Source organism: Aulonocara stuartgranti (genome assembly GCF_965226115.1).
Source record: "Aulonocara stuartgranti genome assembly, chromosome: 18".
Lineage (NCBI taxonomy): Eukaryota > Metazoa > Chordata > Actinopteri > Cichliformes > Cichlidae > Aulonocara > Aulonocara stuartgranti.
The window spans coordinates 32,749,852-32,771,495 of record NC_138954.1 but is presented as its reverse complement, the minus strand read 5'-3'; the positions used below and the strand labels follow the sequence as shown (position 1 = coordinate 32,771,495).

The 21,644-nt window shown below is 41.6% G+C and overlaps 1 protein-coding gene and 1 long non-coding RNA gene across 5 annotated transcripts in view; one reads left to right on the top strand and one right to left on the bottom strand.

Annotated features, from left to right (window-relative positions):
* Window positions 1–12,903, bottom strand: part of LOC309694290 — a 58,844-nt gene extending 45,941 nt beyond the window's left edge. The window contains exon 1 of the long non-coding RNA XR_014272841.1: window positions 12,880–12,903. This is a non-coding gene — a long non-coding RNA (uncharacterized lncRNA). The remainder of the gene's footprint in view (window positions 1–12,879) is intronic.
* brinp2 (bone morphogenetic protein/retinoic acid inducible neural-specific 2) overlaps window positions 1–21,644 on the top strand; it is a 292,899-nt gene that overhangs the window by 223,165 nt on the left and 48,090 nt on the right. The gene's annotated exons all lie outside the window — the stretch shown is intronic.

Genomic DNA, 21,644 nt, shown 5'->3' with positions numbered 1-21,644 from the left:
TCTAGGAGAGGTGGAGATTGGAGGAGCTTGACAGCATGGGAAAGTGGAAGGGATATAAAAGTTAGATTAGCCACCTAACATCTGGGAAGCAGACAGATGTATGACTACTGATCTTTCTTATTGAACTTTGGCATAAGCTTCATTTTAGTCATTAACACGCTACACTGTTTGAATGAATTTCCTACCAAAAATCAAGATTCTAAACTTAAACATACGCACTGAAATCGTACTTGGTTTAATAGTGACACATTTTGACTCATTATTGAAAATTGGAGTCAGGAACACTGTAAGCCCAGAATATGTAGCAAAGATGTAAAAGCTTAGCTTAAAGGCATCCACATAAAATGGTGTACAAGAGAATGACAAGGACCGTGTCTCTTCCGATAAGAGGAAATACAGCACTGCAGCCCATTGAAAAGACAAGAGCCTCAGCAAACACAGGAGAGGCTTCAGCAGCTAACAGAGACTCTATACGTCATCACTTAACCAGCATTATGAGTCTTATCAAGTAGTAGCACATTGCTTTTTATTTTATTTACTCATTTTAATTTTAATTGTACTGTTTGATGTTGCCATGGACAATTCATGAAACAAAGGTGCTGTACTGATGTTGGTGTGTACTTGTCTGCAGGTTGTCTATATTATATTTCTTGTGGAATATGATGAAGGCTTATCAGATTAAACTGTGATGGCAGATGTTACATAAAAGCTGCTACCATTATAGTTTATATCTTATTTATATTTACTCCTCAGTAACAGGCTCATTACCGAACTTCAAACCTCTTTCCATATTGCAGTATGCTTTTCTTTCTCCAAGCAGTACAACCTCTGAGAGCTGTTGGCATGGCTGCAGACTCTTATCCTGTCTTTGTTTAGCATAAGTGGTGCGTATAAGCTGCATGTAGCATGTTTCTTTTCATTAGTTGACTAATAATGAAGCACTCCATATCGAGAATAGGAAGAAGAAAGACAGAAAACCTTTTATACACAGGTTACCATTGTGAGGACATACTGTACCTGCTGCATCACAACACCAGTCACAATGTTAATTGGATATGCTGAGTGAAGTTGGTAGTAACCATTAAGTAGGCTAGAAATACTGAGGGGAAAAGTATGACACTGACTAGATAGTTCTTTACCAAAGAAAAGGTTTGTTTCTTTTTAGTATGTTTGAGTCATACACACACATCAAACACAGTCTGGCTGTCCACGTGGCAGGATGCAGGTACACTGCAGAGTGAGGCTTCGCTAAAAGGAAACCTTCTCTGCTTAAGCATACATAAGCAGAGAAACAGTGTGTGTGATTCAAAGCTCATCAACAAGGGACACCTTTAACTTCTGGCAGAAGCACAACAGCATCTACTTGGAGTCATTAACTCGTTTAAATGCTCTGCATGGTAACACAGAGCAGCAGCAAAGGAATATGAAGTCATTTTCAGAGAACAGATGCTTCCTGTGGTGCAAACACTATTTCTCTTCAAGGCCAGATTCCAAATGGAGTCTAGCTTTAAATGTGGTCAAATAGAACAACAGCGCACTCACAAATACCAGTTTACTGCAGTTCTTTCATTCACTGGCAGATGGAGTTCACAAAAAAGCGAAGCTAGAGAAGGGTTGATGGGTGGGTCAGCAAAATGTGTAATTTTGAAAATTTTACTTGAAAATGGGTATAATGGATGAAAACTAAACCACAGTTTTCAACATTTTACTCAGTGGTTATCAGAATTTAGAAGCAATTGCAGATCTAAATATCCCTTTATTTTATGAGCTTGTAGTGAGAACTGCAGTGGTTTTGGCATTTTCTCAGTAATTTGCCATCAAACCTTGCAGGAAATTGAAAGCAGCACGGAAAACTGTCAGGCAACACAGAGAACTGATGTGGACTTTAAAAAACATATATTTGGTAGTTCACCCACTAGCACCTTGCACATTGGAGGTTTTCATATGTGAATAAAAGCGCTGTGAGCTCTACACATACAAAATAGGATAGGAGGATGTTAGTGAAGTTCATGTAAAAGTTCATGTAAAAGATTCTAGTGTCAAGTGACTTTTTTTGGATTTTACACAAAGGATCTTAAAGTTATTCCATTTCTGGGTCATTATGAGATCAGCAACAGTGGCAAAAGTTTCAGGCATTCTTCTTTTTTACCCAAGTAAAAAGTGAAAAACTACAGGCTTACTCAAAGTCAGAAAGAATATTTTTACCAGCTATTACTGTGCAACACTAGCTGATCTTTATGCCATATTAACAAAATATTAGTACATGGGAATAGAGACTTTATTTTGACTTTGCTTCCTAACCAAAACAGAAAAAATCAACAGTTAAAGTGAGATTTGGCAGGTGGGGCACCCCAAGATTGGTTATAGTGGGTCAGTGTGGTTAAAAAATCACAACTCACAATCATTTCTCTGTGATAGGCTGACCTGTGCTGCTGCTGCCTTGAGCTGTACTGCTCTTTATGGATTTACACAACTGAATTCAACAAGATGTAACCCAATATCTCACAACCCATCTTGGCTAATTTTCCCTACACTCGAGTGTACTGTTTATATTGTCTTTACAACACAGTATGCCACCCATCAACCTTGAAGTAACATGAAGTTAGTAGAAGTCAGTTTGTTTTGAATGATGTTTCACAATATGAAAAAAACACGACTTCACTAACACAATACACAATGTTGGATATGAAAATGAGACCATTATACATCAGCTTTAAATTTACAGTTGGTCAAATGTCAGTCTGCACCTTTAAATATAGCCTCTCCTCTTCCTCTGCTCCCTCATTTTAGGCTCAAATCAGTTTGATATTTGTCTGAAGGCGCAAGTTAAAATGTGTTAAACCTAAAGTAACGTGCCTGTTTTGAAAATTTAAGGATTAGAAAGTTGTCAGAAAAAATAAATACCCATTTAATATAGAGATACCTGAAAATACTACTTAAGTAAACTAAAGAAGTGTTTGTGCTTTGTTGCTTCTCACCTCTGGAAATCAGTAAAATGTACTTTAACTGGCCTGAAAATGTATCTAAAAACCACTAAACTTAGCGTCTTTCCCCTTTGCTGTAGTGCAAGTAAGCAAGCCCTATTTAATCATCATCGTCTTGTTACAACAGGCAGACATTTATTACTGATTAATCTATAAATCCTGATTATGAAAGTGTATCTCTTTTTTTCTGTCTGTACACTTGTAATCCTCCTTTCAACTTCTTCGTTCTGCTTCATATCGCTCCTCTTGTAATTTTGTAGCGCAGGACAGATTGCCTAATTGTCTCTCTTCCTCCATCATGTTAATGAAAAAGAATCCCTGCAAGCTAACAGGAATCTGTCTGATCATTTGTACCACCTACAAATAATCCTGGCATGGATTCCACTCAGTGCTATCAGGACCCCACTGCTTTGAATCTCTGCCCATTTCCACCTTTATTGCTGTCATAAAGCATGCTGTGTCAAGGTGTAGATGTAGGTGATTTGTTAAAGCAAAAAAAACAAGTAGGGTTCTTTTTTTCTTTTGTAGATGGATAGAAGGATGTAATCTGAAGATTTGGCAGCATTTACCCTCCTAATTTAATCTTCCTCATTTATTTCACAGGAGGAAATGTTTGGCAGAGGTAGTCTTTGCCTGTGCTACTAGTACTTTTTTCTTTTGTTTGTTTCTCTATTTCCCTCTACCTGTGCATCTCTGCATCTTCCTTGTGTACTGCAGGAATATCTATCTATCTATACACTACTGGTCAAAAGCTTTAGAATACCTCAATTGCTCCAGTTTTTTGTTTTATTGAAAATTATGCAGTTTAATGTCTCATTGCACTCTGAAATGATAATAGAAATAAAATATTTTTCAGAAAGTTCCTTCCATTTCTGTTGCAGAAGTTCCCATAAATGTGTGGCACTTGTAGCTTGCTTCTCTTTCACTCTTCTGTCCAGTTCATCCAGCTGGATGGGGTTTAAGTCTGGAAACCATCTTGGGTTTTTTTCCTGAGGTAGTTCTGGCATAGCTTGGACTTATGTTCTGAGTCATTATCTTGCTGTAGGATGAACCCCTGACCAACTAGGCACATACCAGAGGTTATTCCATGGTGCTGCAGAATGCTGTGGTAGCTGTTTTGGATCAAGGTGCCTCACTCTGTACAAGTCACCGACACCTGGACCATCACACTTCCTCTTCCATGTTTCACACTTGATGCCAGACACTATGGAACCATCCTTTCGCCTACTCGAGATCCTGCGTGATGAACTGAAGATTTCAAATTTTGATTCATCAGTCCATAATACCTTCTCCTAGTTTTCAGTAGTCCAATAGCAGTGTTTCATGGCCCAGGCAAGCCTCTTTGTCTTTTTGTGATGCCTTAGCAAGGGTTTTCTTGCTGCGACTCGAGCTCGAAGTCTTCTCTTGACTGTTAAAAACTAAGACTTGCTACACGTTGGGTGAGTGCCGAATGTTTGCTTATGTGTATATGGGGGTGGGAATGCACGTTTGTGTCTGCATTCGCATGTTCGTCTGTGTCTATATGTCAGGTTGGGTCTCAGACTCCACCTCTCTGGGAACACCTCAGGCTCTCCAAGGTATGAAGGCCTATCTCCCCTCACCACACTCCCTGCTGGTGGCTGATGCCCTCAGAATTTGGTGCGCTGGTGGTTCTTGGTGTCAGGGGCTGGGAGCTCATGTATGTACCGGCTCACTCCTGGTGGCCGCTTGGCGGGGCCTGGTGCCTGTGGCCCAGCTGGGCCCCTTCTCGGGGGTGGGGCGCCCTCAGGCCCCTGGGCCTGGGGCTCGGTCCTCTCTGGCACAGCTGGCTGCTGGCAGAGCCCGCGGGCACGTCACTGCAACCCCCTCCGGCCTCTGCTCCATGGCTGCTGGGTGACTGCTCACCTGAGGCTCTCCTCAGCTCTTCCCAGGAGGGTGGCATGGTCCCCCCCCCTTTGGTGGTCCTCCTTGGGTCCTTGTACTCTGGGGCCTCTGGATGTCTGGGGCCTGGATCTCCTCCATACCTGCTTCATGCCCTGGGGGACGGGGCTATGGCTCCCCACACTCCCTAGCACAGTGGTTCCCAAACTTTTTTTGCTGGGCCCCCCTTTGTTTTACAAGAAAAATGTTCGCGCGTGCGTGTGCACACCCATATTTTGCTCCATTGCGATTTATTTCACACCTCAAACATTTAGCAAACAATTAAGCAAATACAAGTAATCTGCAATAAATTACAGGTAGTAAGAAAATAAACTACTAACTTTTTTACGCTACATCCGCACCTACACGGGTATTTTTGAAAACGCAGCTGTTTCGTCCACACATAAACGGCGTTTCGAATCACTGAAAACTGAGATTTTCTAAAACTCCTTTTTTGCGTTTACGTGTGGACGAGGAATACAGAGTTCATCACGCAACGTCAAAGGTATGTGCCTTTTTTCACGTCAGGCTGTGCGCCACGTTATTGTTTACATGAGATGAATAGCAGAATGGCAGATTGAGACAAAATACTGTTAATCTGACTGTCTGCAGGTTTTACATGCTTACATACACACACACAGTTACTGTCCCTCTATTTACAAAGGCAGAGGCGTCACGGTGTGATAATTTTACGTGTCGTTGTTTTTTTTCCTGTGTAATAATATTCAACATTGCTGTCAATACATTTTTCAGAAAATGCCTCTCTGTGCAAAATGGGTTTAAAAACATAAACAACTGTGGGATCCTGTTTGTCCGGGATTTGAACCGGGGGACAAATCGTGGCAGGATCAGCCTGATGTTATTTGTATCCCACTGTTACTTTACTGTATAAAGAGCAAACATCTCCAAAATGTCAGGAGTAGTTAGTCATTACAAGAAGTGTTTGTGAACTAAAAATCACGAATGTGGGATACTATTTGTCTGTGATTTAAACAGCCCAGCACTGCTCCCGACGAAGGGAAAACCAATTCTACAAGGAGACCTACCTCGGCACTTGTGCAGGTGAAACCAAAGGGAAGATATGCTTCACCATGTTTTCTAGTCTTTGGCTTAGAATGAAGCTGGTTTGGAAACATATTCAGCGATGCTTCATCTCCTGCTTTGCGTTTCTGTAGGCGCCCCGTGCTGGCAGTGTCCAAGCGTTTTGTTTTTTTTCCCCCCTTTTCATCCCATGCCCCCCCCTGCCATGGCTCTGAGCCCCACACTTTGGGAAGGTCTGCCCTAGCAGATTGTTACATGGAGAAACCTTTTGAATACAAGTGCGCTGTTCCACACAGGTGTGCACAGACACAAACTACCTTTCTTGGCTGCTACCTCAAAGCACATTGTGCGCTGTCGTCTTGCGTGCTGCACAGTAACATTTAATATTTAGTATCTACTGTTAGCTAGTTTATTGTGATGTTTTGTATTTGTTATGTTTGTTATGTTGCTCTTTTTTGTTGTCTCGACAAGTGATCCAGGTGTTTTTTTTTGTTTTTTTTTGTTTGTTTGCTTTTTTTTTCTCTTCCCCCCTTTCTCACCATCTCTTCTCCCCTCTATTTTATCTTTCTCTCCCTCTCTTTCTTTCATTCTTTCTTTCTCCCTGTCCTATCCCCCAGTCATGTCTGTCCCGTCTGTAACGACTGAAAAAAACAAACAAACAAAAACACAACAACTAAGACTTGCTTGCTACGAAAACTGTGCTTTCAGCTGCTGTCCTGTGAGCCGCCTAAAACGCAAGCTGTTAACTCTCAGAAACTTGTCCTCTGATTCAGTTGTGGCTTCGGGTCGCTTCCTGTCAGAGTTTTCCCATTTTCAGAGTGTCTTTCGATGGTGAAGGAAACTGTACTCACTGACACCTTGACTTTCTTTGCAAATTCTCTGTAGGAAAGACCTAAGTCTTTAAGCGTTATGATGATCTGTCTCTCTTCCATTGTTAATTTACTTTTTCTCGCCATTTTTGTAGCAACTCACTACTTTCTGCAGTATAATACCGTTCATCTGATGCTCACGAGGGCATAGTAGCACAGTGTGTTCCTGCTATTATGCAGACAGAGGGGGTTTTAAGAAATCCAGAAAGGTGGAACACCTGTAGGAATTAGTAGCACCAGCTTTCAAGGCTTGATCAACCTCCACTGCTACAGAACAGCCCATTGTATGGTCCCTGAAAAGGGCCTTTTTGCATAATTCTGAAACGTACATTATTTTTCTTTCTTTTTTTTAACCTCTGGCAGTTCACCACTTACCTTTGTACCATTTCAAGCTATTCAATGAAGTTGAAGGACTGGAACTGCAATAAATAACTGGAAAAATTGGGGTGTTCTAAAACTTTTGATCAGTAGTGTATATATTTTTTCATTGTGCGCTACAGTATATGTTTTGTGAAAGCAAGGAAAAGCAAGCACGGCATTGTTACCATGTTCACATACAACACAAAGCATGAGACCCTTTGCATTAGTGCGTTGTTCAGAAAGGCACCAATATAAAATATGTAGTTTCATAGTTCAGAAATATCCCATTTGAAAAAACTATTAAAAAAATGCACCAATGATCATGTACATATTTATAGACATTCTGTATCCATTGCTTTCTGTTATTACCCAATTGTCTTGGGAAAAACATGGAAAAACATGGAGATGAGAAAAAATAGTTTAACTTTTAGGACCACATGCTTTCATGACTAACTTCTCCTGTCTGTATTAACTTTCCTTTAAAAATGAAACACCTAGTGAGAGTGAGAAAATGCTTGCTTTTTAGTGCCTCAAATTCTCAGAAAGGCTTGCTCCAAAAGGTTCAATATAACCAACAGTCAGGGAAATGCGAGAATTTTCTATTAAAACAGCACAAACTGTTTACCATCAAGAGTCTGATCTGCACTGGACTAGAAGATGAACCTGGAAGTAGCATATATTTTTAAAGCACACAATGTTTACATTTGGGTTTACTATCTGCTCTGAATAAAACTTGTAGTAAATGCAAATCTGGTCATTATAAGCACTGCAAAAGAATAGTTATTGTAATACTTTCGGTGAACCTAAACATGCCACCTAATGGCATTAAAATTGGGGCATCTACACTATATCTTCAGCCAGAAATGAAAAATAGGAAAAAAATAGGACTGTACTGTTGGCCCGAAGTCATTTTAACATTAGAAAATGGTGACAGTGAGAATCAACACACATGTTGTGTTTTCTCCTCACTGAAACGAGCATCTTCATGTGCATTATGAATGAAGCACAATTTCTTGGTTATGAAATAAACATAATTACTAGTGTAGTGCAAGTATTATTTAACAATAATGGACAGAAGAGCACAATGTCAAAGTGTTTCCTTGTTATATACTCCTGATACTACAGGAACGCTGGTCAGTCTGTTCCTGGCCGTTTTTGTATACAGAGACATGACCTGAGTCAGTCGTTTTGACCACTGAATGAACGATCACTGGAAAGATTAAATATAGATTGCATACTATGAGTTGTCCAGAGCTAACAGTAAAAGGTCCAAGTTATCCCAAGGCTTTAAATTCTTGACATGTTCGTCCCTTCAGGTTTAACATCAGCAGTAGAGGTCTTAAAAGAGAACGGGCACCTGGAGTACATGTGCATAATTGCTATTTTCAAAGAAAATCCATATGCAATCATTCTCAGACAAATGGTCAACGACAGCCATAGCTGGACTGGCCATCGCTCGGTGGGCAGATGGTGATTTTTCGTTTTTATGGGCCGATGTTTTTTTCTGTAATGGTATCAACAATGAAAGGTGGTGGATTGGCCAGATGCTGGCCGATGTGTAAAAATAACTCAGTTGCTTTGTAGTGGCTATGGCGGAGCTTCCACAGAGGCCAGCAGGTGGATGAGGGAAAGTGGAGGCAGGAGGAGCAGAGACCCGAGGTGGCCGCCGGTCCGAGTGTCAGGTGAACTGAACTTCAGGTAAGAAGTTATGACCTGCAGTCTCTCTGGGTCAGATATAAACCAAGTTTAGGTGGAGTTTATTTTCGTTGTGCTGACTTTTCACAGTCAGTTACAATAACTACTGCGTGCTAGCTAACATGACGGAGTTTCTATACAGCTGGGTGGGTGCTATGATGTTACTGATAGTGAACTTGATTTTATTTATAAGGTTAGTTAGTAGAGTTGCCAACCGTCCCGTAAAAAATGGAATCGTCTTCTATTCAGAGAAAATATTACGCGTTTTGTATTGAGCTGAAAAGAAACACAGTTTGTCCCGTACTTCAGCTAGAATGGAAAAAGACACAAAGCTGGAGTTATTCTGTGTGTTTATGCTGCACAGCTGCCTCTTCTTCTCTCATTCTCTCCCCTCCCTCTCCTGTTGCTACTTCAATGAAACTGATCAATGATCAGCTGATTGGCTTTTCTGTTGCAAATCCCATCGTTTGTTTATCGTCCACTTTGCGCCAGAAAGACGAAACCAGCGGAACAACAGCAGCCCGTTTAAGATTGATCAGTTGTTGTTAGAATTTTTTAAATATTTGCTGGAGCAAAAATATATTTGCTATGTTTGCTGGAGCCACAGCTGTAAAAGCTGCTGGTCATGATCTGTTGAGAGGGAAACATGAGGATAAAACCAGGAGATGTCCTTACTGAATCATCACAGCTAAACAGGTGATGGAGAAACAGGTTTACCTTTTAGGTGACATGAATGAGTTGAAGGGAAGTTATAAACTGTTTCTGAGAAATAACACCAGGATCCTTTTCTAAGTAACTGACAGCTGGTAACTGTGCAGAGGCGGGTCTAGCAAAGTTTTGCCAGGGGGGCAGGTCGGGCATTAACAGGGAGAGGGGGGCACAAAGAAATACTTTTCTTTCTTATTCTCATTTAAAATGTCTCGCTTTTAATAAATAATTATCTGAATCTTACAACCAAAGTTTTTATCTGATGTAAAATGTATAGAAATCATACATATAGCAACAAGACTGTACATCACTGTAACAACAGCATCTGTTTTCATTCAAAGGCTTTATGGCTTTTCCTAGAATACCTGGTGGACCGGTCTCTAAATGCCTGGGCCAATTTTTTGTCCCAGTCCAGCCCTGGTGACAGCAAAATGCTTGCTGAAAGCTGAAAAGATGTTATTCTGACCTTAGGCTAAATAGCTGTCTGGTCTGAGCAGAAACTTGTATATGCAAGTTAGATTCTGATTTGGCAGCTTTTCATTTGGTCCTTGAATACCTAAATGCCAGACAGTAAACATGGACTTTTTGTAACCTAAGTTCATATTTCTAACCAAAGCCTGTAACCTACTCAAAAAGCCTGAGGATAACATAAAATAAGCTCTATTCATCCTCACTTCCAAGCAAGGACCAGGATCGCAGCAGAATTGTTCTTTTTACCTGGCTAAATCACTGGGGTAATGTATGCTAAACACATAACCTGTTTACATAATATGTTCTGAGTTTTTGTTTTCTAAATGAAAGCTCAGGTGGCCAAGTGCATGATGTTAAATGCTTTTGGCTATGACCAAATGGGTCAGAGTGGGGCATATTGGAAAATTTTGTTCAGTTCAGTTTTATTTATGTAGCATGAAATCACAACAACAGACACCTCAAGGCGCTTTATGGTATGGTAAAAAACCTACAACAGAAGAGGAAAAGAGGGAAAAAGATGATTTGGCGACAGAGGAGAGGAAAAACTCCCTTTTAACAGGAAGAAGCTTCCGGTAAAACCAGGCTCAGAGTTGGGCGGCCATCTGCCCTTACCTGTTGTTAAGAGAGGAGGAAAACAGGACAAAGACAGCAAAGAAGTAGCATTTGCATAACTCTGGCTGTGTGGGTTGTTCCTTACCTGAAACGTGTCAGACATGTTGTTTGCATTCCTTTTTCTGTCTCTAGTACTTAAAGGGTTTATACTTCATTAAAAAAACAAACATATTTCTAGTTGGAAAGCTCTCTCACAATGATAATGTCAACCTTGTAAATGAGATTTTAAATCTCAATGGGTTGTTTTTCCTGGTTAAATAAAGTTATTAGTTTTAAGTTCCAACAATTGCTTTGATAGAAACACAGACACACACATGATCAACTCACTCTAATGGATTGGTCACCCTCACCCCACCATGAGGTAATTCAGCTGCTGAGTGGGAAAAGATTAGGTGCCTGCTATTGCCAGGCTAAGTGAGCAGAGACTCATATGAGGGATCACAAAGGACGTGCTATTACCATGTGAAACAAATTCACAAAATCTAAGCTTTTTTCTATGTAAGCCAGAGTGTGTACTGAATGGCAACACGATTTAACATCCCAGGTTTTTTTGTTATTATTGTAAAAGGTCTCATTAACACCGGAAGGTCGCCGGTTCGATCCCCGGGCTCTTTGTCCTGGTTGTTGTGTCCCTGGGCAAGACACTTTACCCTACCGCCCACTGGTGTTGGCCAGAGGGGCCGATGGCGCAATATGGCAGCCTGGCTTCTGTCAGTCTGCCCCAGGGCAGCTGTGGCTACAACTGTAGCTGCCTCCACCAGTGTGTGAATGTGAGAGTGAATGAATAGTGGCATTGTAAAGCGCTTTGGGTGCCTTGAAAAGCGCTATATAAATCCAATCCATTATTATTATTATCATTAACAAATGAAGTCATTTGTTTCCTTCAAATACAGAAGAGCGTGGTCCAACAGAGAGTGAGTTTGTATAATGAACTACTTTTTTGTCTGGTTGGATTGACCATCAGCAATTCTTTACTGAGTTGCACCTGAATGTTAGACTCAAATAACGAAAATGCTGTGCTTAATTAGTTTCACACAATGGCTGCTATGTGCAAGTCATCATGGTATTTTCACATGTTAGACTGAAAGAGTAGAGTGCTGCTCTCATGCTTTACACCTGCACAAAAAGCCAAAAGAGATTTTGTTTTTGTTTGAAAGCAGTTGCCAATAGTAACAAAAAGCTGACTTTTTACCTGACCTGCTGCGCTCTCCTGCCTCTGTATTAAATACTCTGGCACACAGCCTACACAGTGCTATTGACAGCTTTTGCCCACCATAGAAACCAAAATGCTGAATTTTTCCAGAGTGATGGCGATTAGCATGATGGGAGGAGCTTATGCTACCCATCACAGTCACAGATGTTTTTGCGGCAAATGTCTCAGTTATGACTGCGTGGGATTCTCGTGGCATTTACCTTGGTGGCTCAGCTTCCCGACACTTTACCTCAGCATATCTGACTCCCGACAGATGTTTTGAGTATGGATTATATATTAAAATAAAGGTTTATGCAGTTAGTACAGTAAGCAGAGAGCAGTTTGCCCTTGAGGCAGTTAATGCAATGTCTGGAACCAGACCTGTGGAGCAGAGAGGCACTGCTGAGCAGAGCTATTACTACATTATATTTTAAGTGCAAAATGAAATAAAACTGTGCGCGGCTGAACCCTTTTCACAGTTCTTCCACTTTTTTGGTAAGGATCTTTATGCCACAAAGAATTAAGGCAATTCTTCAAATCAAATCAAATCACTTTTATTGTCACATCACATGTGCAGGTACATTGGTACAGTACATATGAGTGAAATTCTTGTGTGCGAGCTTCACAAGCAACAGAGTTGTGCAAAATACAATAACGTAAACAAGCAAAATACAAGAATGGCTACATCTGAAACTAATAAATATATGTACAATATATAATAGTATATGCATTTCTGGATGTGTATACTAAATGTTTTCCACGTGTGTGTGTGTGTATACACATATTTTACAATTTAAATAGAGTAAACAATAAAATAAAATCTATAAAAATATACAGAGTTGAGACATGTGCAAAACAGTGGCGTTACTGTACAGTATGGAGTGCATAATGTTGAAGTTCCAGTAGTGGAGGTGAGGTGTCTATGACGTGTTCAGCAGTCTGATGGCCTGATGGAAGAAGCTGTCTCTCAGTCTGCTGGTACGGGACCGGATGCTGCAGAACCTCCTTCCTGATGGAAGCAGTCTGAACAGTTTATGGCTGGGGTGACTGGAGTCCTTGATGATCCTCCCCGCTTTCCTCAGGCACCGCTTCCTGTAGATGTCTTGGAGGGAGGGAAGCTCACCTCCAATTATCCGTTCAGAGCACCGCACTACTCGCTGGAGAGCTTTGCAGTTGTAGGCGGTGCTGTTGCCATACCAGGTGGTGATGCATCGAGTGAGGATGCTCTCAATGGCACAGTGATAGAAGGTCCTGAGGATGCGGGGGTTCATGCCAAATCTTTTCAGTCTCCTGAGAAAGAAGAGGCGCTGCTGCGCCTTCTTCACTGTTTTGTTTGTGTGTACTGACCACGTAAGATCCTCAGCCAGATGTACACCAAGGAACCGGAAGCTGCTCACTCTCTCCACAGCAGCGCCGTTGATGGTGATGGGGGTGTGTACTTCTCTGCACCTCCGGAAGTCCACTATCAACTCCTTTGTCTTTGCGACGTTGAGTGTGAGATGGTTGTCTTGACACCAGTGGGTCAGGGCGCTGACCTCCTCCCTGTAGGCCGTCTCATCACCATTGGTGATAAGACCCACCACTGTAGTGTCGTCCGCAAACTTCACAATGATGTTGGAGTTGTTAGTGGCCGTGCAGTCGTAGGTGTAGAGTGAGTATAGGAGAGGGCTCAGTACACACCCCTGTGGAGCACCAGTGTTCAGTGTGACGGGGGATGAGGTGATGCTGCCCAGTCTGACCACCTGGCGTCTGTCAGACAGGAAGCTAAGGATCCAGCTGCAGAGGGAGCTGCTCAGTCCTAGATCCTTCAGTTTCCTGTCCAGCTTCGAGGGAACGATGGTATTGAATGCTGAGCTGTAATCTACAAACAGCATTCTCACATACGTGTCTCTCTTCTCCAGGTGTGACAGGGCAGTATGTAGTGTCAGGGCTATGGCATCATCAGTGGACCTGTTGTGGCGGTATGCGAACTGTAGAGTTCAAGTTCAAGTTCAACTTTATTGTCACTTCAACCATATACAGTTTAAAAATACACAGTGAGGCGAAACAACGTTCCTCCAGGAACCAAGGTGCTACAAGACAAGTTAGTGCAAAAAAAATAATAATGTATAATATATCTAGTAATAATATTGTGCAAAAGAGCATTTACAGGTTGGTGTGTGCGATGGTTTGGTGGTGTAGGTCAGTGTGTTTGCGCTTTGTGTTGGTTAGTCAGTCCAGTCTCAATGTTTTGAGGTATTTGAGTTAAGCTGAGTGATAATGTTAGTGTATGTGTGTGTGTGCGTGTTTATCAGTCAGTCCCTTTTTGCTGAGGAGACGGATGGCTTGTGGAAAAAAGCTGTTGCACAGTCTGGATGTGCGTGCCCGAATGCTTCGGTACCTTTTTCCAGATGGCAGGAGTGTAAAGAGTGTGTGAGAGGGGTGTGTCCGATCAGCCACAATGCTGGTGGCTTTGCGGATGCAGCGTGTGGTGTAGATGTCCTCAATAGAGGGTAGAGAGACCCCGATGATCTTCTCTGCTGTTCCCACTATCCGCTGTAGGGTCTTGCGGTCTGATATGGCACAGCTCCCAAACCAGACAGTGATGCAGCCGCTCAGGATGCTCTCAATAGTTCCTCTATAGAAGGTGGTCAGGATCGGTGGTGGAAGCCGGGCCTTTCTCAGTCTTCTCAGAAAGAAGAGACGCTGTTGGGCTTTCTTGTGCAGGGAGCTGGTGTTGAGGGACCAGCCGAGGTCCTTCTCCAGGTGTACACCCAGGAGGGTCCAGTGAGTCGGGTAGTGCAGAGCAGATGAAGTCCCTGACCAGCTTCTCGAAGCATTTGCTTACGATGGGGGTCAGGGCTACAGGTCGCCAGTCGTTCAATGAGGAGATGGTGGAGGATTTGGGTACAGGGACGACGGTGGCCATTTTGAAGCAGGCTGGGACTGATTGACTGAAGACAAATTGAGGTCCAACCTGGTACGAGAAAAGTGTATCTAAATTCTGATATTTGGAGAATGTGAAATCACAGTTTAGCGATTTGGTCCATGTTGACACATTTAAATCATGCAATTGCTACTTTGCAGATTTCTTTACTACATGGTGCAGTATCCCGTTTGATGAAGGCATCAGAAAATTGGCATAGACATGGTCAGCCAAATGATTCAGGTCATATCGATATTGAGCGCAGCGCAAGCTAGCAAGACAGAAGCTAAGCTCGTTGCAACATGGCAAATTGAACCTCCCCGACCCTCATTCAGATCTGGCCTTTGGAACTATTTTGGTCTTCATGTGAAGTATGACCCTGAAGGTAAGCGCGTCATGGACTAAAGTAAAACATTATGTCGGATGTGCCATGCAATGCTCAATTACATGGGTGGGAACTACTGCGTTAGCGCAGTTAGCTCGTTAACGTGTTGACGCCGTCCAGCCCCACACACGGGGCGATCCGCGGTAGCTCGTTAACTGAGATTTGCCGCGTTGTGGCGTTAATGTCATTTTAACAAGATTAACGCTGACAGCACTAGTGGGAACACAACGAATATGACTGCACATTTACGCCGACATCATCCTAGTGCAAAGACAAGTGGAAGCAGACAAAAACAACAAGCACGCATGCTACAAACTTTACCCGAGTCATTTAGACAGCCGTTAGCACCTGATTCTCCTTATGGGGACCTGATATGTTTAATATGCTGCTGAGAATATAGCCCAGAAGATAGTATAGCTTTTATTTTAGAAAGAGCCATTTCTCTGTAATAAACTCTCTTTTCCAAAGATGAGTGATTTCTCGATCAGATAGATTTATTATTTTATTACTTTGTTGTTTCAGCAACATTAAATTTAAAAACTTTACGTTTGAGTTAAAATATATATTTATAATTTTAATAAATGACAAATTAAAAAAGCATGAACATTTTTTTGTATCGAAAAAATATCGAACCGTGACACCAAAGTACCGAACCGAACTGAACTGTGAATTTTGTGTATCGTTGCACCCCTAATGCTTTCATCTCATGTATACCAAATTCAGTAGATCAGCATAGGTGTTCATCAATTTTCACCTCTGATTTCAGTCTCTACCAACTTCTGAGGGAAACATCTGGTTATTCAGCTGCTTAGTTATCCACTTTCTCTATTTCAAAATCGAGTTGTTTGCTGTTTGACATAGAGAAAGTTACAGTACAGTGAGTTTAAAGTTTAAAGTTCTCTATAGCACAGATTCACAGCATTCAGATATATAGTGTTTCAACCGATAATCTGTCAGCTGTTTCTATAACTTGCTTTGAGTGGTAAATTCAGTTGATTTGACATGACATGATTTGGAAAGGCTCACACTGAGTGCCAAGGGTCATATCTGGAGAAAACCAGGCAACCTGGTGCTTTATTAGTTCTGTAAAAAAGATTGTGAGAAGATGCCCACAAAATACAAATATAAAGGTACCTCAGCAAAAGCTGTGAAAAGTACATTTTACCTGTTTTTTTTGTTTGTTTGTTTTTTTTTAATTAAAAAACTCATTTTTCAATTTGTCATTATGGGGTACTGTGTGTTGAATTTTGAGGTGAAAATAAATTTGGAATAAGACATGTCAATATGTCAAAATGAGGGACAATTAAAATGCTGTGAATATGTTCCGGATCCACTGTAGACTTTGGCGCTAAAAACAATTAAAACCCTGGTCTCTGGAGAATTATGGCAGCTTTTCTGATGCACATTTATTTTCCCTAGTGGACAAAAATCTTTCCATTTTCTTGTCTGAATGTCAGCCATGCAGACTCCGTGTACAGTTGTTTTACCATCTCTTAAGGCATATAAAAGCCAGATGCTCTTGTTGTTTATCTGCCACAGCTAATTACGCTTACACACATAAAACCAGCACATGTGAGGAGAGCGTGGATGCAGACTGTATTTTGTAATGTTGTGTAACACACACACTCCCAGAGATCTTACACTTAAATAAGGATGTGTTCATGTCTTCTTGCTCTGTATGTGTGTTTGTGTGTGCGTTTTGTTTCCCTGATGGTGATTTCCACTTTGATTCTAGTAGAACTGAAGTGTATTTGAGATGAGTGTGTCTCAGTCCAACTACTAGTTTCCTGTGGGTCTCGCTCTCTCTCTCTCTGGCCATCTCTGGCACACTTGCTTGGACCCCTCTTGTTTGGTTGTTAAAAACTGTGGAAACAGAAAGCAACTGGTGATCACCAGTTATAACTGGAAGCAGTGGGCGGGTAAAAGCATTGAGTAAGTGCGCATTAGGTAGTGATATCTGGTAACTGTAGGCTACCAAAAAAATGAACACGCTATTTTAGAAGCCTCAAGCTGACAATTTTAGCTTGAGGCTTAGCTTGAGACGTGACGCGTGCAGGAGCAGCAGGGTCATTTTCTATGCAGAGTTCTATGCGGTCAAAATGTGAAACACCCCTGCTCGCCCTTCCAAAAACAAAAAACGATAAAAACAGGGCTGCTGAGATTGTCTTACATTTTATCTAGTATCACATAACTATTGTATCACCTGGGCAGTGTGTTGTGAATGTGTTGTGTCCTGTGATTAAGACCCCTAACTACTCAGCCCACTTTCACAACAGCTTGTGAAGTAATCATCAAAATAAATCCTTTATGTATTCTTGGACATCAGTTGTTACATTTTTCATGTCAGTGAACACAAATTTGTCTAGTAAACAGTGCATTCGCATAAGAAATGGTGTCATCTGAAATGTATATTAGAAGAGGGCCACATCCTGAAGTGCTACTGCAGTTGGATCCAGTATTCACTCCTGTTTAGTGTACTGTAGAGTATGAAGCTTATTGTTGGGAAAAAAAATAGCTAAAGGTTTATATTTTTTCTGCTATCTGAGTGACTGATCAGAGTTTAAAGCTTTTGTGAGTGAACATGTGTTCTATAGTTGGTTCATGTCACTTCATCTCGTCTCCCATTGGGATACTTAAATTTTGTCAAATATCAAAAATAAATTTCCCAATTGGTTACAGAAAGGAATCAGGGCACTTATAATCATGAACTGAGTCGGTTTGGATTTCACGTCAAATTCAACTCACAAACATCATAGATATTCACACATCATTTGTGGGATTTTAAAAAAACAACATAACAAAACACATTGTTAATGACAAACATGTTGCTTGGTTTGGTTTAGGCACTAAAAACTACTTGGCTAATGTAAGGCAGTACTTTGGTAGGTTGCAAAAAATATTGTAGATATTGTGTTCTAAAACACAACAGTTGGTACGTCTTTCCAAACTTTGTTTTTCTGGTTGCCAAAATCAGTTCTTCTGACACTAAATATATTAACGCTTATTTCAGATTAAAAAAAACAAAAAACAAAAGCTACTCACACCTAATGGATTTTGAATAACAAGGCATTTATTGTATATATTTAATGTACTCGTACTAGCAGGTCAGCCACTAATCAGAAGGTTGGTGGTTCGATCCCAGGCTGCCTCCTGGCTGCATGCCAAATATCCTTGGGTAAGATACTAACCCCACGTTTGCCTACTGGTGGTGGTCAGAGGGCCCGGTGGCGCCAGTGTCCGGCAGCCTCGCCTCTGTCAGTGCGCCCCAGGGTGGCTGTGGCTACAATGTAGCTGCCATCACCAGTGTGTGAATGTGTGTGTGAATGGGTGAATGACTGAATGTAGTGTGAAGTGCTTTGGGGTCCTTAGGGACTAGATAAGCGTTATACAAATGCAGGCCATTTACCATTTACTTACATATTTCCCTCAGAGCTCAAACTATCATTCACGCCTTTACTCATCATTGTTTTTGTGTAATCTGTTTAAATAGTTTTCTCTTTACATTTTTCACACTAACTTCAGTAGTCAGTGGATGTTCCAGGCATGTATGTCAGCTTTTATTGACCCCAAGCATCATAGCAGCACTTATGGAGCACAGGTAGAAGAATGCTGAGAGGAGCAGTTTGTGAAACCAGAACGATAAAGTGGGTAGTGTGTGTGTCATGGTGAAAAAGGATAATCTCCCAAAAGACTTGAGTGCTGGCACTGGCTAACCAGCACAGATGTCTGTGAAGGAGGTTTTGGCAGGAGGTGATGGAGACAGTGGCAGATCACAGGATTATAGTGAAAGACAGAGGCGGAGAGATGTTCTGGAGTGACAAGTCGTCAGAGATGAGTTCAGTTTGATTTTTGACAGAAACACGGGAGCCTGGGGCACAGACGAGGACAAGAAAGAAGTAAAAGCCCCGAAAAAGAAATAAGCAGCACTCAATAGGCTCTTTTTCTCCCTTACTTATTCCACGTCTAGGCCCATAAATAGCCCAAGGGCATGAGCCCCTAAGCTGACAAATAGGTAGGTGGTGGCAGTTCATCTCAGGACATTGCTCTAGGTGAGAGGAGGTGACGCCGGGGCTCTGCGAGGCATAACCTGGTAGCTATTAATCCTTCAACATGTGTAGAGAATAAAAGTGATGAGATGGAAAAGAGGAGGAAGGTAAATCAAAGGAGAGGAGGAAAGGGAGGGAGGAAATGAAAGCAGAAGAGAGGAGACTAGACACAGAGAAGGGAGAGCAGATGAGGAGGGAGGACAGCGGATGATATGAAGGGGAGAGGAGGACTTCCAGTAAAAAGAAAAAGTATTAATCACCTGAAGGAACGTGAGAAGTATGAAAAGTGAGGAGAGTCAGAGCAATCGAGGAAAAAATGAGAAATGCAGGAAGATGGTCAAACTGGAAATGCAGAGAGGAGTCACTGCACACCATGTCAGATTTTTCTAATTTAAGATTTGTAACAGAGCCATAGTTTTAGATTTGTTTTAAGAGAGGGATTTTTAGAGCAGGCGATAAGAGGAGATGCTCTGTTGTCAGCTACATACTCACAAACATAGGAACACACACACACACGACACAGACCTTTTTACTCTAATCTCTACTCCTCCCCAAGTGTTGAGAAAAAAAATCACCCCTTTCCTGAAAATAAAGATAAGAGGAGAGAAAGGAGGTGCTATCCTTCCCTCTAGGTGGGTGGGGACAATCGGTGGGTGTAATGAACACTCGCTTATCACTGCTCCTTACTTCCTAGAGACGACCTCTGTGCAGCGTAACTAAGACGGTGGTATAGAGCTGCTACGGGGGATGCGTTATTTAGCGGGTAACCTCTGCGACTGGAGACTTCAGATGGCGACAGTTGAAATCTCTCACGGCCAAACGGAAGAGTGAATGGCTTCACCGAGCAGTCAGAGTCAGATCTGCACCCATAGTCTATCTTGAGGCTAATAATTGGTAAACATGCACTTTGCAAGGGAATTTGTTTCATGTTTTCCAGTGGCTGTGGTAGATTTAGCAAAATGCAAGTGAATTTGGGCAATCGACAAGAGAGATGTTTTGTACTTTATAATTTCTTTTTCTATAATAGCCTAAAGATACAAATATGGAAATGTCTTATTATGTCAGTCTGCTTTGGAGTCAACAATGCATCAAATACTGCGAGTATGCCGAGGCCGCCGAGGTCAAACAAATATACACGAGGTGTTGTTTAGCATGAGTAGTGTCATGCACTCTGTTTATGACAACAGTCGGACAAGTCTCTCACTCGCAGTTCGTCATACTGACGATAATGATGTAAACTACCCTTGTGGCTTCACATTTAAATGCACTGGGAATGCCATTTTTCAACATGCAGCGGTAGTAAAGTACTTTCACACAAGTGAAGAGGAACCACATCCACGAGTGAAACACAAAGGCAAACAATCCATTAAACCATTAATGGGACACAAAGTGCAGTCTTATACTGAAGGTGCCTCCACATTCAAACAGCAACGGTTTCATGTAGACTGGCTCTTTAGAGAACATCAGTTATAGCTACACACTTAATACCGCAGTGTCAGGTGCATCAGGACGGCAACACCAAGGGACACTTTGAGTATGTTGGTGTGGGGAGAGCGCGCATTGAATATTTATAATATGACAATCATATAAACAGTGGGTAAAATAGCTAAAGTGAATTTTTAATTGCTAAACGTCAAGTACACGTTGAAAACCTCACTGATAACAATGCAAGCAGTTAGCTAACTAACCAGCTAAATTGCAAGAGTATTTGGAGACACTTCTGAGCAATTACAGGAATTATTCATCAAGCTTTCAGGAGACAATGGTGTCACTCCAAACTTGTAAAAGCTAGTCACATAACGAAGCTCATTGACTTGCCATCATGCTTTTCAGCAGTGTGTATCTTTTAGCATCATTTGTCAGTGTGCAGGGTTCATGCTGTGAGCCAGTGCATTTTACTCAAAACCATGTTTTCTGTAAAATAAACAGATACTTTGTGTGTCTAACCCTAACTAAGTGACACAGTGATTTACAGAGAGATCAACAGGTTTGATGATAATTTTAACCCTATATTGCAGTGTTTCCCAACCTTTTGGAGCCACAGCACTTATTTCACATTTGAAAAAAATCACACAGCACACCACCAAACAAAAATGTCACAAAAAGCATATTTGGTCATGCTAGGGCCTTTGTCTGGCTCAGAATTTTCTCCAGGACCCAGGTCAGACTGACTACTTTTTCTTCTGCTTCTTCTGTTGTACTGGTAGTTGGCAACCCATTAAATTAGAGTAGGTAATTGCACTGGCCTCTAGTGGAAGAGAATGCACTTGTTCTGCCTGCTACACCCGTTGCGATCGCTTAGAGTACTTATCAGGTGGAACCAGATAATCTTCCACGGCACACCTGATCATTTCTCACGGCGCACCTATGTGCCACGGCACAGTGGATGGGAAACACTGCTATATTGCCAAGTGTATCATATCTGATGCACAAGTTTTTGAGACCTCCACTTCATCAGTGGGATTTTTCTTTTCCTG